This window comes from Lytechinus pictus, chromosome 2 (genome assembly GCF_037042905.1).
Source record: "Lytechinus pictus isolate F3 Inbred chromosome 2, Lp3.0, whole genome shotgun sequence".
NCBI classification, from domain to species: domain Eukaryota; kingdom Metazoa; phylum Echinodermata; class Echinoidea; order Temnopleuroida; family Toxopneustidae; genus Lytechinus; species Lytechinus pictus.
This window is the reverse complement of record NC_087246.1, coordinates 25991448-26007047: the sequence shown is the minus strand read 5'-3', so window position 1 is coordinate 26007047 and position 15600 is coordinate 25991448. Positions and strand designations below refer to the sequence as shown.

The 15600-nt window shown below is 40.1% G+C and overlaps 1 long non-coding RNA gene across 1 annotated transcript; it reads left to right on the top strand.

Annotated features, from left to right (window-relative positions):
• The first annotated feature begins 368 nt into the window (after positions 1–368).
• Positions 369–11650, top strand: LOC135157701 (uncharacterized). The gene is made up of 3 exons (XR_010296671.1): positions 369–499; positions 7566–7685; positions 8044–11650. It is a non-coding gene; the product is annotated as an uncharacterized LOC135157701 (long non-coding RNA).
• The last annotated feature ends 3950 nt before the right edge of the window (positions 11651–15600 follow it).

Sequence of the window (15600 nt, the reverse complement as noted above, 5' to 3'; positions counted from 1 at the left end):
CTTGCATACTAGTAGGCCTATATAACATATTTTCAGTAAAAGCCCTGGTTTTAAATTGTGAGACATGTTTTTAAATCCTATCCTTATATTAAAAAAAAGAATAAAGAGAAAGAAAAAATTAAAAGACATAGAAAAGAAAAAGAAAGGAAGAAGAAATAAATATATGAATTTTACTTTATTCAATTACTTTACGTTAATAATATGATATATATGATGGCGAAAATAGTCAAATTGTCTGGTTGCCAAGTAAAAAGTAAGACCCCCCCCCCCCGCCCCCCCCCCCCCCCCCTCCCCGTACAAACGCACGGACTAGTAATTTGCACGCGTACGGCCGGTATACGTGTTTCCGGTTCCGCCATTTGAAAAAAAAACGTTCGTAACTGCTCAGCTGAACCTGAAGCTTGATGAAGAAGGCCGTCAATATTTCAACAAAAACTAACAGAATATGGATCAGATTCGGACAACGACTTCTTAAGACATTCACACAACAGGCTAAACAGTAAGGAGCCACAGTAAGTTAGATCAATTTTTCGTAGTTTGGCGCGGCATGCACTTAAATTTCTTCGACTTTTTAATCATTACCGTACGGCCACTGCACTGCCGTTGTTCCCGATCACTTAACGGGTGGGGGCTGATCTGCGTTGTGCGCGGCCGGGACGGCCAACGGCTGGCTAGTAGTACCGGTAGTATTGATGGCGGCGGTGAGGATGTTTGTATTGTCATCTTTATACCTTTATACCGCATCTACTGGAAAAATACAGTTGTTCCTGCAGTCAAGTTTCCAGGTCTATCTTGTTGTCTTCCTAGCTTGATTGTCTTCCTAGCTTGGATAAGTTCGAAAACTGAGTCTGTGCTATTTGTGCAATGTGCTGTGCCAATTAATGTACCGCCTACCGGTACGTATTGGAATGAAATAGGCACTATTCCCATGCGTGAACATAATGCCACGCAGACCAGAACTTGTCTAACTTTGTCTTGAAGCCATTGATTGTTGATGCTGTGACTACCTCAGTAGGCAAAGAGTTCATGATTGTAGCCAGGTCAGGGGTGGCCTGGAGGCGTTTGGGGAGTGAAAGTAATAGTAATACTAATAATACTGTACGTATGGTCACTCCCCTAACGCCTGGCGTTTGTACTTATATATAGGCTCCCACACACCAAAGGAAAATGCAACTAGGAGTAGGACCTAGGCTAATTAGGCTAGGGCCTATATGTATAAAAATTCGCCAAACTGCTAGTTAAAAACTTTAGATTCCAGTTTTAACACTTCTGTACATGGGTAAAAATATTGGTTGGCAACGTTTGGCAAAAAAAGGATAGTTATGGTTACAAAATGATGCTAGAATTATATGAATTAATTAAAGTAGAAGAGAGTTTAGTTTACTTCCACTTGTTGTTGACATCGCCATCTTTGATCCTTTGTAAATGCAACCTAAGTTAGTTACGTAACGCATATAGAGGGCAGCAAAATCATGAGCGGTGCTAGATTAAAAAGTGCTAAAATGTCCAACCACTGAACTAAGTTAGAAATACAAAGAGAAAACATATTGCATCTTGCCTTCTACGGCGCATTCTCGAACAATTGACCTAGCAAAATGGCGGCGGTCACTTATCGAGTTCGCTGGCGATGTTTTGCTTGGGTGTACACGACTTCCACGTATTTCTAGTTCAGTGATTGAAGCGGGTAGTGCTGTTGTCGATAGGCCTCATATCGACATTGATGTCGACATACGAAGGATTTTCAAAATTCTGACATGTCGACATGCACGCACCCACATCGACATGTAAATATAAAATAAAAAGGGGTCTAGCCTAAAGTCACAAGTGTAAAGCTTAGCTGAGAAGTTAGAAGCATTTATCCACAGTAATTGGCGCGATTAAAAGGTTTATTCAGCTTAGCAGCGCATTAAACGAAAAAAGAATACCTGCGATCCCGACTCGCTCTAGATCTATATCTAGCGCTATAGCGAGCTGAGCGTAGCGTAGTAGCATTCACCGTAGACCAAAAGCTTCGGTCTCTGTTATTTATGTTGGTTGTTCAGCTGAACTCCGTTGGCTTCACTCACCAAATACAGAGACCGAAGTTCTAGCGCGATCTGTACAGGGGACTCAATGGCCATATGTTTATGTACTTAAGATCGGATAAAACAGGGAAGTGAATTTGCGCGACAGCCGAGGTAAGTCACTGTTTTTGTTCCTTTTAACTTGATTTTTCTCCGTTTTTTGGCAATTAATGCCAAGAGGGAATATTAATTTGCATTTTGGTCGCGTTAATTTTCAAAATTTTTATTCATTAAAGACAAAAATTGAAGAGCCCCGACGGGGGGATTTTGCATTGCAAGTCCCCTAATGGTGGCTGCACGCTAGCGAGCCGTCTGTGTACGAGGAGAAATTAAAAAAAAAAAAAAAGTTAAAAAACTCCTCGAAACAGACGGCTGCCAGCTGTCTACATTCACCGTACCCATCCATCGCGTGCTTGATAAAACGTTGCTCCTAAATGCATTACTTTTCACATAAACGTGAGCAGCAGCGAACACGTGTTTTTGTCAAAGTTGTGACCGCCGCAATTCAGCGCTTACTTCATATCACGAAGTCACAGAAAACTTCCCTTCATTTGTTTGGAGATCGTTGCACGGATCGCCCCGTAAGTGATACTGAAATTATCGGTCGATTTTCATTATTTTTTATTGTCAATTTGAGGAGCTTGCGTTTGCAGCACATGTGTACCAGCGTATAATACGCAATGATCACTGTTGTAATTGGTGATTCTCAAATTGACTCCGAGTGTTATTGCGCAATGTTTTCGAGACCGGATCGTGGTACAAAGAATGTGGATTAAATCGGTTATTTTGGAAGTGAATTCACTCCAGCTTGGTAAAAAATATGTTTTCCCGAACTGAGCCTGTATTATATAGATCTAGTGTGGGGATATCACTCGTGTCAAGGTGAATACATTTAATTGAGAGTGTTGTTCCACGATCGAATGCTTTTTTTATGTTAGGGAGCCTAGGCTAAATTACGGTCCCCTTTTCATGTCGACATTGTCGATGTCGGGATTAATTTTTAAGCGACATGTCGACATTGATTTTTGTTTCCGACAACAGCACTAGAAGCGGGACATTTTAACACTTTTTAATCTAGCACCGCTCATGATTTTGCCGCCCTCTATACGCATAACGTAACTAGGTTGCATTTACAAAGATGGCGATGTCAACAAGTGTAAGTAAACTCTCTTCTACTTTTATTAATTCATATAATTCTGGCATCATTTTGTAACCATAACTATCCATTTTTTGCCAAACGTTGCCAACCAATATTTTTACCCATGTACAGAAGTGTACTAGAATCTAAACATAACTAGCAGCTTGGCGCATTTTTATAGTTGCATTTTTCTTTGGTGTGTGGGAGCCTATAAGTACAAATGCCAGGCGTAAGGGGAGTGACCATACGTACAGTATATTACTTTCACTCCCCAAACGCCTCCAGGCTTCAACACCGTCGTAAGTCTAACTTCTTGACTAAATCAAAGATAGTAAGCTACTTGTCCGCTAACCATTTCAAGAAAGGCAAGATCGGGGGCGCTAATGCAGTTTCGCACCCGCCGATTACAGTGCTAGCATACCTCATCACTAATAGGCTAGCAATACTTTGTCCCAAATCATGTCTTGTCATGACTAGCCTGGAGGTGTCTGGGAGTAAAATTATTTCTACTACATGTATATGTAGGCTTACTCCCCATGATGCCTGGCAAGGCATTGGGCCACACAAAGGAGAGTTTTTTTAGAAAACAATGTTGCTCCAAAATATTTGATTTATTTAACTTGCTTATCACTCAATTTTGTAAATGGAAAAGAAGTTCATTTCCCCCCATTAGGCACTTATAAAGTTTTTTACACGAAAAATAATACAAATATTAAGAAAAATCATGTGAGAAGATGAGCAGATACTCACCGATGATCTTGTCGCCATATTTCCTTCTTTGTTCGTAGCCTAGTTAAAAGACGTGTATAAGAGAGGGCGACGATATCATGAGCAGTGCCAATTAAAAAAAAAAAACTTCAGCCGATGATAATCGTGAATTATAAAATACTTGCATTAGCCAATAAATATTTATGTGCTAAGCCTACGTATAGTAGAAATAATTTTACTCCCCAGATGCCTCCAGGCTAGTCATGACAAGTCTCTCAGTCACATTTCGTCGTCAATATACCCACTGCTTTTCCGGCGCTAATGCAGTTTCGCATCTGCCGATTACCAGCATACCTCATCACCAATACTTGTTCCCAGATGTCATGACAAGTCTCTTGGTTCACATTTCGATATCAATATACCCACTGCTTTCCCAAATATTGTGAGGGGTAACGGCTGTATTTTGACTGCGATCTCGAAGACATCGAATCCTCAGTCAAACACCGCTTTGCTCACATTATTTGGTTGCTAAATTCAGTCCATATTAACATTACAGCGATGGCAAATCCAAGCGATGTCTACGGATTAGATCAGTGAGGTCAAGATCGAAGCCGAAATACAGCCGTTCCCGATCAGGATATTTTGAAAAGGAGTAGGTATATTGACATCGAAATATGACTGCGAGACTTGTCATGACATTTGGAACAGATATTGGTGATGAGGTATGCTGGTAATCGGCCGGTGCGAAACTGCATTAGCGCCGCTTTTCCAAATATTGCGAGCGGTAACACCTGTATTTTGACTGTGATCTTGAAGGCATCGATCGTTCGAATCCTCAGTCAAACATCGCTTCGCTTGGCTTCACCGCTCGCCGTCATGTTGATATGGACTGAAGTTATGCAACCAAAAGATTCACATACGGCATGCTGGCAGTTCGTTTGCCACATGTTCACATGATTTGGTTGCTAAATTCAGTTCATATCAACATACTGCGCACGGCGAATCCGAGTGATCCGCGAAGCGATGTCTACGGATTAGTTCAACGACGTTGAGATCAAAGCCGAAATACAGCCGTTCTCGATTACGATATTTTGTAAAGTATTGGGTATATTGACATTAAAATGTGACTGAGAGACTTGTCATGACATTTGGGAACAAGTATTGGTGATGAGGTTTGCTGGTAATCGGCCGGTGCGAAACTGCATTAGCGCCAGATTTTGGACAACAACCTAACTAAATAGTAAATATTTATGACACCTCCAAACCTTCAACCTGTCAACTTCTTTCTTAATGATAGACGGTAGTGGCATCACATGGAAAGCCAAGAGAGCACCGATGGGTGTATTACGTGCCGCTGTGTACAATGTCAACAGTTGCATGGCAATCCCTACCTCGAGCAAAGTTTGTGCAGGCTCCACTCCACTTAACTACGGCTACACAACACTACGCTCCACCTACTCGAACTTCGAGACCATGAACTCGATCTGATATTCTGAGTGACAGATGTGGGATTTTATGGGGGTGGGGAATATAAAATTCATGCAACATCTTGATTTTTAAAAAGAATTAAAACTAATATTCTTACTTTACACAAAGTTTCATTTAGTTCCATGCTTTTATCATTCTCAAAATTGGTGATTTAGAGCCAACATGAAGTTCCTCACACATATTTATAATTCGCTGCCGATTTCAAAACATTGCATGCGGATGCAATATGCGCGATATACCGGGTCTGGTCTGACCCGACCGACCTCACGCGCATGCGATGTATTGAATATTGATACGTGTGAGAAACTTCATGTTGGCTCTAAATCATCAATTTTGAGACGGATAGAGGCATGGGGAAGAAGTGAAACTTTGTGTGCAGGAAGAATATTAGTTTTAATTTTTTTAAAGAGCGTGATGTTGCATGAATTTTATATCCCCCCCATAAAATACCACTTTTTGTCACTCGGAATATCAGATCCAGTTCACGGTCTCAAAGTTTGGGTAGGTGGAGCGTAGTGTAGCAATAGTGAAGTGGAGTGGAGCCTGCACGAACTTCACTCGAGGTAGGCAATCCCACAAATTTAAAAGAGGTTTCTATAAAATCAAGTCCGGCCTTCTATGAACATGACAAACTTACGAAAAGATGTGAAGTCAATTCACCCTAAATATCATCAATATCCCTCAAATAGCTTCATTTAAGCACTAATTTCTCTTCCGGTTGATAAAATATGGATCCGTCTTTAATTTCCAAAATTGTTCGTCTAATTAGCTAAAGGACGCATGTTTTAGACATATTAAAGACACTACATAGAAAAGACTAGGCACAAAGACTATTATACATGTAAATCGATGCAAAGCATTACGCGATGTCGGCAAAGTGTCCAATCTTCTTATTGTAAAGACTTTAGCGACAATAACAGACTGTGAGTAAGGTTAAAATGCTCCTCTACTTTTAATGTTTTCATTAGTGCTGTTGTCGGGAACAAAAATCTATGTCGACATGTCGCTTAAAAATTAATCCCGACATCGACAATGTCGACATGAAAAAGGGACCGTAATTTAGCCTGGGCTCCCTAACATAAAAAAAGCATTCGATCGTGGAACAACACTCTCAATCAAATATATTCACCTTGACACGAGTGATATCCCCACACTAGATCTATATAATACAGGCTCAGTTCGGGAAAACATATTTTTTACCAAGCTGGAGTGAATTCACTTCCAAAATCACCGATTTAATCCACATTTTTTTCTGGAGAATCAAGTTTTTGTACCACGATCCGGTCTCGAAAGCATTGCACAATAACACTCGTAGCCAATTTGAGAATCACCAATTACAACAGTGATCATTGCGTAGTATACGCTGGTACCATGTGCTGCAAACGCAAGCTCCTCAATTTGACAATGAAAAATAATGAAAATCGACCGATAATTTCAGTATCACTTCCGAAGCGATCCGTGCAACGATCTCCAAACGAATGAAGGGAAGTTTTCTGTGACTTCGTGATATGAAGCGCTCAATTGCTGCGGTCACAACTTTGACAAAAACACGTGTTCGCTGCTGTTCACGTTTATGTGAAAAGTAATGCATTGAGGAGCAACGTATTATCAAGCACGGTGAATAGCGCGCGATGGGTACATATTTCCGTGGATGGGTACGGTGAATGCTACTCTCGCTACGCTCGCTATAGCGGGATATCGAGGGCGGCTCGATCGGGCAGGCCGGCCCTGCACTGACGTATTTCTACTGCCGCACAGCTCGCAGGTATTCTTTTTTCATTTAATGCGCTGCTAAGCTGAATAAACCTTTTAATCGCGCCAATTACTGTGGATAAATGCTTCTAACTTTTCAGCTAATCTTTACACTCGTGACTGTAGGCTAGACCCCTTTTTATTTTATGTTTACATGTCGATGTGGGTGCGTGCATGTCGACATGTCGGAATTTTGAAAATCCTTTGTATGTCGACATCAATGTCGATATGAGGCCTATCGACAACAGCACTAGTTTTCATTGATTTTATGTTGAATATTATTAAAGAATATGACTCTTTGCACCTGAATTGTAACACTGAAATATGGAAATGAAGAAGTTTTATCATCATGTATTTTTATTAATCTGCAAATAAAATTTTACTATGTCACTCAAATTCATTTCATTTCATTAAAGATTCAAAGAGGGATCTCTGGATGATCGAGCAACAAGTCCAGCATTATGTGGGAAAGATACTACAGGTGTACACAGAAAAGGCCATGATCATGTACAAGACACGGTTGGAGTTCATAAAAGGTGATTATGTAGGCATTCACTTCAGTAGATATTATAATTGCAAAATTAAGCAGATTGTATTCATGCAGTGGCATACAGTGTAATCCTTGTTAGAAGATGTAGATTTATTCTTCATTTTTTTATTAAAGAGTTTCAATATGTGCTTATGACAATTTGTTTGCATTATAAATTGTTTGTCACTCTTCGGCTTAGTTTGCTTTATAAGCAAGAATATGCTAAGAGAGATAGCCGCAAGGACCTCATGATCCGATAGGTATGTACTTGTGAAAAGAGATCTAGATGGTGGCAAAACACCTTATTTCTTGTATTTTTATGTTGTTCATGTTATCGTAATGGTACGTGTGTTTTTTTTCTACAGATTAAGCTGCCTCGTGCTATACAGACGTGGATAAAAACAAGCTGTCCAATGAATGGTGACTACTCAAGAGGAGCCAGAAAGTCAACTAAGGCCAGGGTATTTTGGGAGTTGATATGGCCGGGGAAGGGGGGGAGGGGAGGCGGTTTCCAGGGCCCCCCCCCCCCTCCCTTTAGATCTCGACCGCACAATCGCGTCTTACATTGGCACATGGGTTGTCTAGGGCATAATTTACAAAATTAAATTGTAAATTATTTCACGCAAATTGTTATTAAGTGATAATACCAATTTATGCGTAATTAGAATACAAAATCATACTTTTTCCTCTATTGCATTGACTTTGTACACAAAATCACTTTTTGGAGCAATTTTTGGTATGACATGTACTTACATAATGTCACGTTATTACAGAACCACGTACCGGGTGACACAAGATTGGTCTCAAAAGATGCACAAGACTAGAAAGAGGCATGTTTTAAAAAAATTGTGCGACAGCATGGTCGCAAAATTTTTGGAAGGGGGGGGGGTCAAATTGGTCCAATTTAACTGAGGGTTAATAACTGGGAGGCTGTAAGCTGCCTTTTTACTTTCAAGTCTTGCACATCTTTTGAGACCAAATTTGTGATGCCTGGGTACGCTGTTCCGAAATTTTGCAACATTTTTATGTATTAATCCAACACAAATACTGTTTCTTGCTAAAAATTCACAATTAGTATACCAGTAATATACATTTATCAAGATTAAAGTCAAATTATTTAATTACATTTATAATCATAAAAACTTTGATAAAGTATAAAAAAAAAACCAAAGAGTTGTATGTAGGCCTGGGACTTTCGGGTTTTTTCTCTTCGGGTACCCGTGGTAATTTTCGGGCGGGTACCCGAAAATCATGCCACTTGAAATATGACTGGTGGAAAAACCCCATAGGTGACGTCATCAAGCCAATGCGATGCAAGCCAATTTATGAATGAAAATATAGTAAGCATGCGCATTGCAAGCCTCCCGTGCCCCACGCAGTATTCAATCGAAACAATTAAGTTTCAATACTCTGTCACCTCGTACCAAAATCGACCTAGAATTCCACTTTCCTATATTTCATATGAATTATAAAAGGTTTTCTCACCGATACTGCACAGGTAAGCAAATTTTTATTACTTCTTGCTTTTCCGTCAAAATCTTACGAAGTAGCGTCGATATTACATCGTGTTCGTGAGTTTGTATCGCTACGTGAACAAAGTCAATTGATTTCAGGGTTTCGGAGCGTCAAATGCGCCAGCCAATCACGATCGTGTTCCCATTTTCGGTTTATGATGAACTAAAAATGGTAACAAGAACGTGATTGGCTGGCGCTTCGTAGGTCGATTTTGGTATGAGGTGACAGAGTATTGCAGACTTGTTTTGACGGAATACTGAGTGGGGCTGAGGCTTGCAATGCGCATGATTACTATATTTTCATTCATAAATTGGTTTGCGTCGCAGTGGCTGGATGACGTCACTGCGCTGCAAAAGAAACATGGCGATGATTGAACGATCTCGGTCACATCATCATCACTTGAAAACTTGTATATTTATGGATATTTAGAGGGTAATTGGTGAAATTCAAAATGAGGCTTGTGTACTTTTGTGATGAGTTACAATCATGTCTTACACTACGCAATACAAATCAAATACATGTACATTATACTGGTGAGCAATTTTCGGGTATCGGGTATTGATTTTTCTACCCGGGTACCCAAGGCTTCCGGGCGGGACCCGGGTACTCGGGTTTTAGTCCCAGCCCTAGTTGTATGAAAATTTTCAAAAATAATGAAAGGTAAAAGAAAACAAGATTACAATGTCCATTGCAAGGGGGCTAGTCTATTCAGGATAATTGGGATTTTATTTAGTTTTTAATTGACATAACATTATGACAAGATCCCTCCATTTAGTGTATAAACAGCACATGGCCATGATTGAAATTCATATAACATTAAAGTATGCAAACCAGGCAGCTACATGTACATGTAGGACTCACTGCTTGTCAATTCTATTGTCTGCCAGGGTCAAGTGACATACAGTGCACATGTATAACGTGTGTGAAAGTACATAAGAAAATCAGCTTTTTATTTTTGTACTGTAACATTGGGTGAACTGGTGATCACTTTGGATATGATGCTCTTCATATTGGTTTATTTTATGTATATGAATTTTTGGATAATCATTAAGAATTAAAGCTATTTACTTAATATATGGAAGCATAAGCCCATCAAAAAACAGAATTATGTCATGTACAGCTAATTCATTTTGCGTGATATTACAATTGTAATTGTTTACTTGAGCAAGTAATTTGAATTGCTGCATGACCTAAACAATAACATGTTCCAATTCGAATAGTAACATAACCTAAAGAAGAGTTACTCCACGTCGATTGAGAGTGCTTATGTTAAATAATTGATGTTGCTACTTCAAATAATTGAGGTCAATCAAATTGGTCAATTTTGAGCTATATGTCATAATTAATTAGGTCATATACTAATTGAAATTACTAAATGGCTCGAGTAGGTATGAATTCACGTTGCCACATGACCTTAATTATTTTATGTAGCAACATCAAGTATTGAACGTCATTTAGTTATCAATTATGACATGTAGCAAATCAAATTACATGCCGCAATTTCGTGTTTATGATGGGCTCATGCTTACATTCATATATAACCCTTCAATACGTAGTTGGAGCAATTCTTAGACAAGAAGACTGTAAAACAATGATATGCCTATTCAATGTCAAAAAGGTTAATGTCTCAATAGATTTGATCTACGTTTTGGCAAAGTAATCTTATGTTCATATTTTTTCTAACCTATGGTGAACATTCTAAATCATGTGAAATTCATTCAAAAATATCTTTCAGTATTTATGGACTTAAGTGAATTCTAAGCAAAATGAAGTGATTATGATTACGTTCATGTACTTTAAGTTTATACTGGTGATCAACACATCATAATTTCATCCCTTACTGTATGTGCACCATGCATTATCTGTACATGCAGAAGTGGTTATCCATTGTTTCATAACATGGTTGAGTAAAGGATGTTCTGCTTTTTGTATTAAGCCAATCGGGTGTTGACAAGAAGGGGAAAATGCAATTGCTCAGCTATTACAGGTTTTTTTGCAACCATAATACTGGTTAAGCCTTGGTTACATTCGCCGGCTCGTGGCCTTACGTCGAGTCAAAATTAGCAGTTTTAATCATCCTTGTACCAGCTACTACCAGCTACACGTGGGTGGTTTGTACAGGAATACCTAAAACTGCTGATTTTGTCTCGCCGTAAGGCAACCGGTCAAGGAATGTGACCAAGGTATTAATAATAATCGCTTAATGTTGTGTTAGAGGGAAGGATTCTGGGTCGAATCTAGCTTTCTTTATGTGATCTCAAAATGGCAGCAATGTATGAATAGTGAAAGTAGTTCATGTGGCATCTCAATGTTGGTGGATATAAATCTTTGTACATGTATTATCCTAAAGATGAAATGTTACTGCATTATTCTAGCAGTCATTTATGATATCAAAGATGTTCTATACTGTGCATAGTACAACTCATACATAATAAAGGTATGTGAATATGCTTTTAACGTCTTTGCAAATTTGTGGGTTTTTTCACCCCTCTTTTCATTAGTCAAGATGTCAAAGTTGTTGTGCTGGATCACAGGAAATTCTTACAAACTACTACGCCTAACAAACCAGTGCAGGACGGTGTCGTGAGAAAATCGCACAGACTACTACAGGACAATACCATAGGATTGTCACAGGAAATCAACAAGAATATCCCTTCAGGATTACCACAGTAAAGTATCACAAGAAGGCTGCAGGATGAGACCAATAATGCCACAGAAGATATCAAAGAACAGTATCACAGGAATACCACAGGACAGTACTGCAGGAATTGTCCTGCGGTAAGGTCTCTTGGTATTCCTGCAGTACTGTCCTGTAGTACTGTTCTGTAGTACTTTCCTGTGATACTGGTCTGCGGAATTCCTAAAGTACTGTCCTGTCATACTGTCCTGTGATACTATTTATCACCACAGGATAGTATCACAGGAATACCAGACCAGTATCACAGGACAGTACTACAGGAATACCAGACCAGTATCACAGGACAGTACTACAGGAATACCAGACCAGTATCACAGGACAGTACTACAGGAATACCAGACCAGTATCACAGGACAGTACTACAGGACACAGTACCAGAAGCCTGCGGTATTCCTGCAGTACTGTCCTGTAGTACTGTTCTGTAGTACTTTCCTGTGATACTGGTCTGCGGAATTCCTAAAGTACTGTCCTGTCATACTGTCCTGTGATACTATTTATCACCACAGGATAGTATCACAGGACAGTACTACAGGAATACCAGACCAGTATCACAGGACAGTACTACAGGAATACCAGACCAGTATCACAGGACAGTACTACAGGACACAGTACCAGAAGCCTGTGGTACTCCTGTAGTACTGTCCTGTAGTACTTCCCTGTGATACTGGTCTGCGGAATTCCTGTAGTACTGTCCTGTCATACTGTCCTGTCATACTATCATGTGATACTATCCTGTGATATTCCTGTGATACTGTCCTGTAGTACTAGTAGTGGTGTGGTAGTGGTTGTAGCTGTTGTAGCGGTTGTGGTGATCGTGTCCTGTCATACTTCCTGCCATACTTATGCGGTTATTACCACAGGAAGTATCACAGGACACGGACCTGTTGTACTCCTGTTGTACATTTCTGTAGTACCGTCCCAAATTACGTGCACGTAATTCCTGCAGTACTTTCCTGCGATACTTCCTGCAGTACATATCACAGAGTACTACAGGAATTTTTTGTAAGGGGAGCCTAGGTGTGCAGGAGTTTGTCTCTCCAAAAGGTGGCTTTTGGGGGTATGTAGATATGGGGTAAGATTGTTAGCATCGAATGTCTTTGCTCATTCACTGGCAAATTGTAATTTTCACCTTAAAACACTAACAATCAGAATATAGGCACCTTTTCAGCAAAGTTTTAGCCTAACCGACAACCCCATCAGGAACCAATTAAGTCCCCGCCCCCTCCCCCATCCAACAACCCTTGAGCAAATAATCATTTTTTCCCCAAATGTCAGATTACCATAAATAGGTGTCTTCTACCAGTAAGATAATTAATGACAAACTTCTTCTTAGGTCACTAAAGATATCATGTCCTGTTAATGGTACAAGAATTACATGAAACTTTCCTGTGAAAAGACTCTCGTGCAGTCCCAAAGGCAGTGGCAGTTCATAGCTCTGGTAGGAGGGAGCAGACACAAAAGTGTTGTATCCTATGATCATCCTTACAGTTGCAGGTAGTTTCTCCATCCCTATTGTAGCCCCATTGGCGATTCAAACAAGATCAGGTATCTGGATAGTGATGTACTAAGTCCATAGGTGAGATCGTGCATCACAGACTGGAGATTGTTAGACCAGAGGGTGACGCTTTCATGCGTGCAGAGTCATCAAGGGATTCTGTTGAGCGGAGAAAACTGTGTCTAGATTTGAGTCTCTTGGCAGGTTCATGGATGACGAGTGGAATACTATGTTCTTGATTGTTTTTTCTTTCATCTGTGCTGATGACTTCTCTTCTGACGTACGGTGGGGCAATAATACAGAGTAGGTAAAGATTACCCACTTCTGTTAGTCGCAAGCAGCCAGTGATGGCTCTGCAAGCTCCATTCAAGACTTGGGGTCAATATAGCACCAAGGGCTGCGTACTCAGCAGTGGAGAAGCAAAGAGCAAGAGCTGTGGTACAGAAAGATTTGGCATCTGTCAATTCCCCATCTGTCTCCCAGCTTCTTCGGAATGATATTCCTTGCTCCAAATTTTGCATTTGTTTTGGCAGCATGTTCTTTATATGAAAAAAAAGGTCTAGAATGACGCCAAGGTAGGTTTGCTTGTTACCAACTGACCCTCAGTTTTTGATCTGCTCTCTGTTTTTAAGGTGGAATACACTATAATTTGGGGGTCTTTTTGGATTGGCTCAGAGATGATTTATAGCACAGTAAGGAGTTAGACTTGCCAGATCATCACTGAGTTCGTTTTGGCACACTGATGACTGATTATTACTTTAGAGATTATTGCACAGTTCAATGTTTTCCCACTCCATTCAAGCAGTGATACAAAATTATGGCTGTAATTTAGATGTTCCAGCCTTATTATATGAACAAATCATCATTACAAATACAGATTAGTATGTTTTAGCAATACTGTAGGGGTATCATCCCAATTACATCAGTTTTATATATATTCTCAGACATATTTATTATACCATGGATGTCTTTAAAGATTTACATTACTTGATACTTCATGCAGTGATGCCTTTGGCAGCTCATACAGAAGCTATACTGGGATGATGAATAAAGTGAGCCACTGGAAGGAGCATCATGAAGTGCAGAGATGGTGATGGATATACATAGCAATTTTGTATATGTACATTAAAACATGCTATGCTGAGTGCAAGTAAAAACCAAGCTTTTGACTTTAAATCATTTGGGATCCAACAGGGGGCTGCATCATTCTGATGGCAGGGAGAGCAGCCTCCTTGAAACTGGACATTCCTTTGGTGTTGGCAGCTGAGCTGGGTAGGTTGTTCCAGTTCCTTATCGTTCTTGGATAGAACGAGAACTTGAAGGGGTCGATTGTGGCTTCAGGTATGATGTACTTCAAGTTGTGATCATGTCTTGTATAAAATGTTGCTGGGGTGACGATAAGTGGAAGAGTTATCAAGACATGATGGTAGTGGATTTTGTGAAAGAGGGAACATTGGGCAAGGATTCGGCGTGTGTGTAGTGCATCCAATTCCAATGACGTCACAAGAGATGAAGGTGATGTGGAAATCCTGTAGTCAGAGTACACGAAGCGAGCTGCTGATCTTTGTACTTGCTCAAGCAGGTTCATGACTGTGACTGTGTATGGATTCCAGGCCTCACAGCCATACTCTAGTTGGGGGCGCACTAAGGATGTGTAGGCCCTCGACTTCACATCTCTTGTACAAGAGGAAAGAGTTAAGGAGTACGACTTGCTTTCTGCCCGACGAATTGGCAATGCTTGTTCCATCGCAGATCAGAAGAAACTGTAACACAAGTTCTTGTAGTTGCTAACTCAAGGGATTACACTATTTATCAGATGATACTGCTGGATGTTGGGAGTGCGTATGCATGATCTAAATCTCCATGGAACGAACAGTAGCGTTAGTGTAAGCCCTACAGTAGTGACTGGGGGACCTGTTTTTCCCGAAGCTTTTCTCGAAGCTTTGTCGATGTCCTTTACATATGTATGCATGTTGAGAGGAATCCTTGTCTTTTCTTTCAGACATCTTTTCTTAAACTGAGTATTTAGGGCATCAGTTTTTAACAGCCGAGTCACTGACACTATCGCTGTAGCAGAAAAAACCTGAAAGAAAACATCAAAGACCACTTAAGCTGATATGCCTCCTCTCCATATTTAGGGACTTTTCTTTTTTGCCCCTCCCTGGTTGTCTCAATAGATGTGTGCAAACATCATGACATATTACATAATGACAC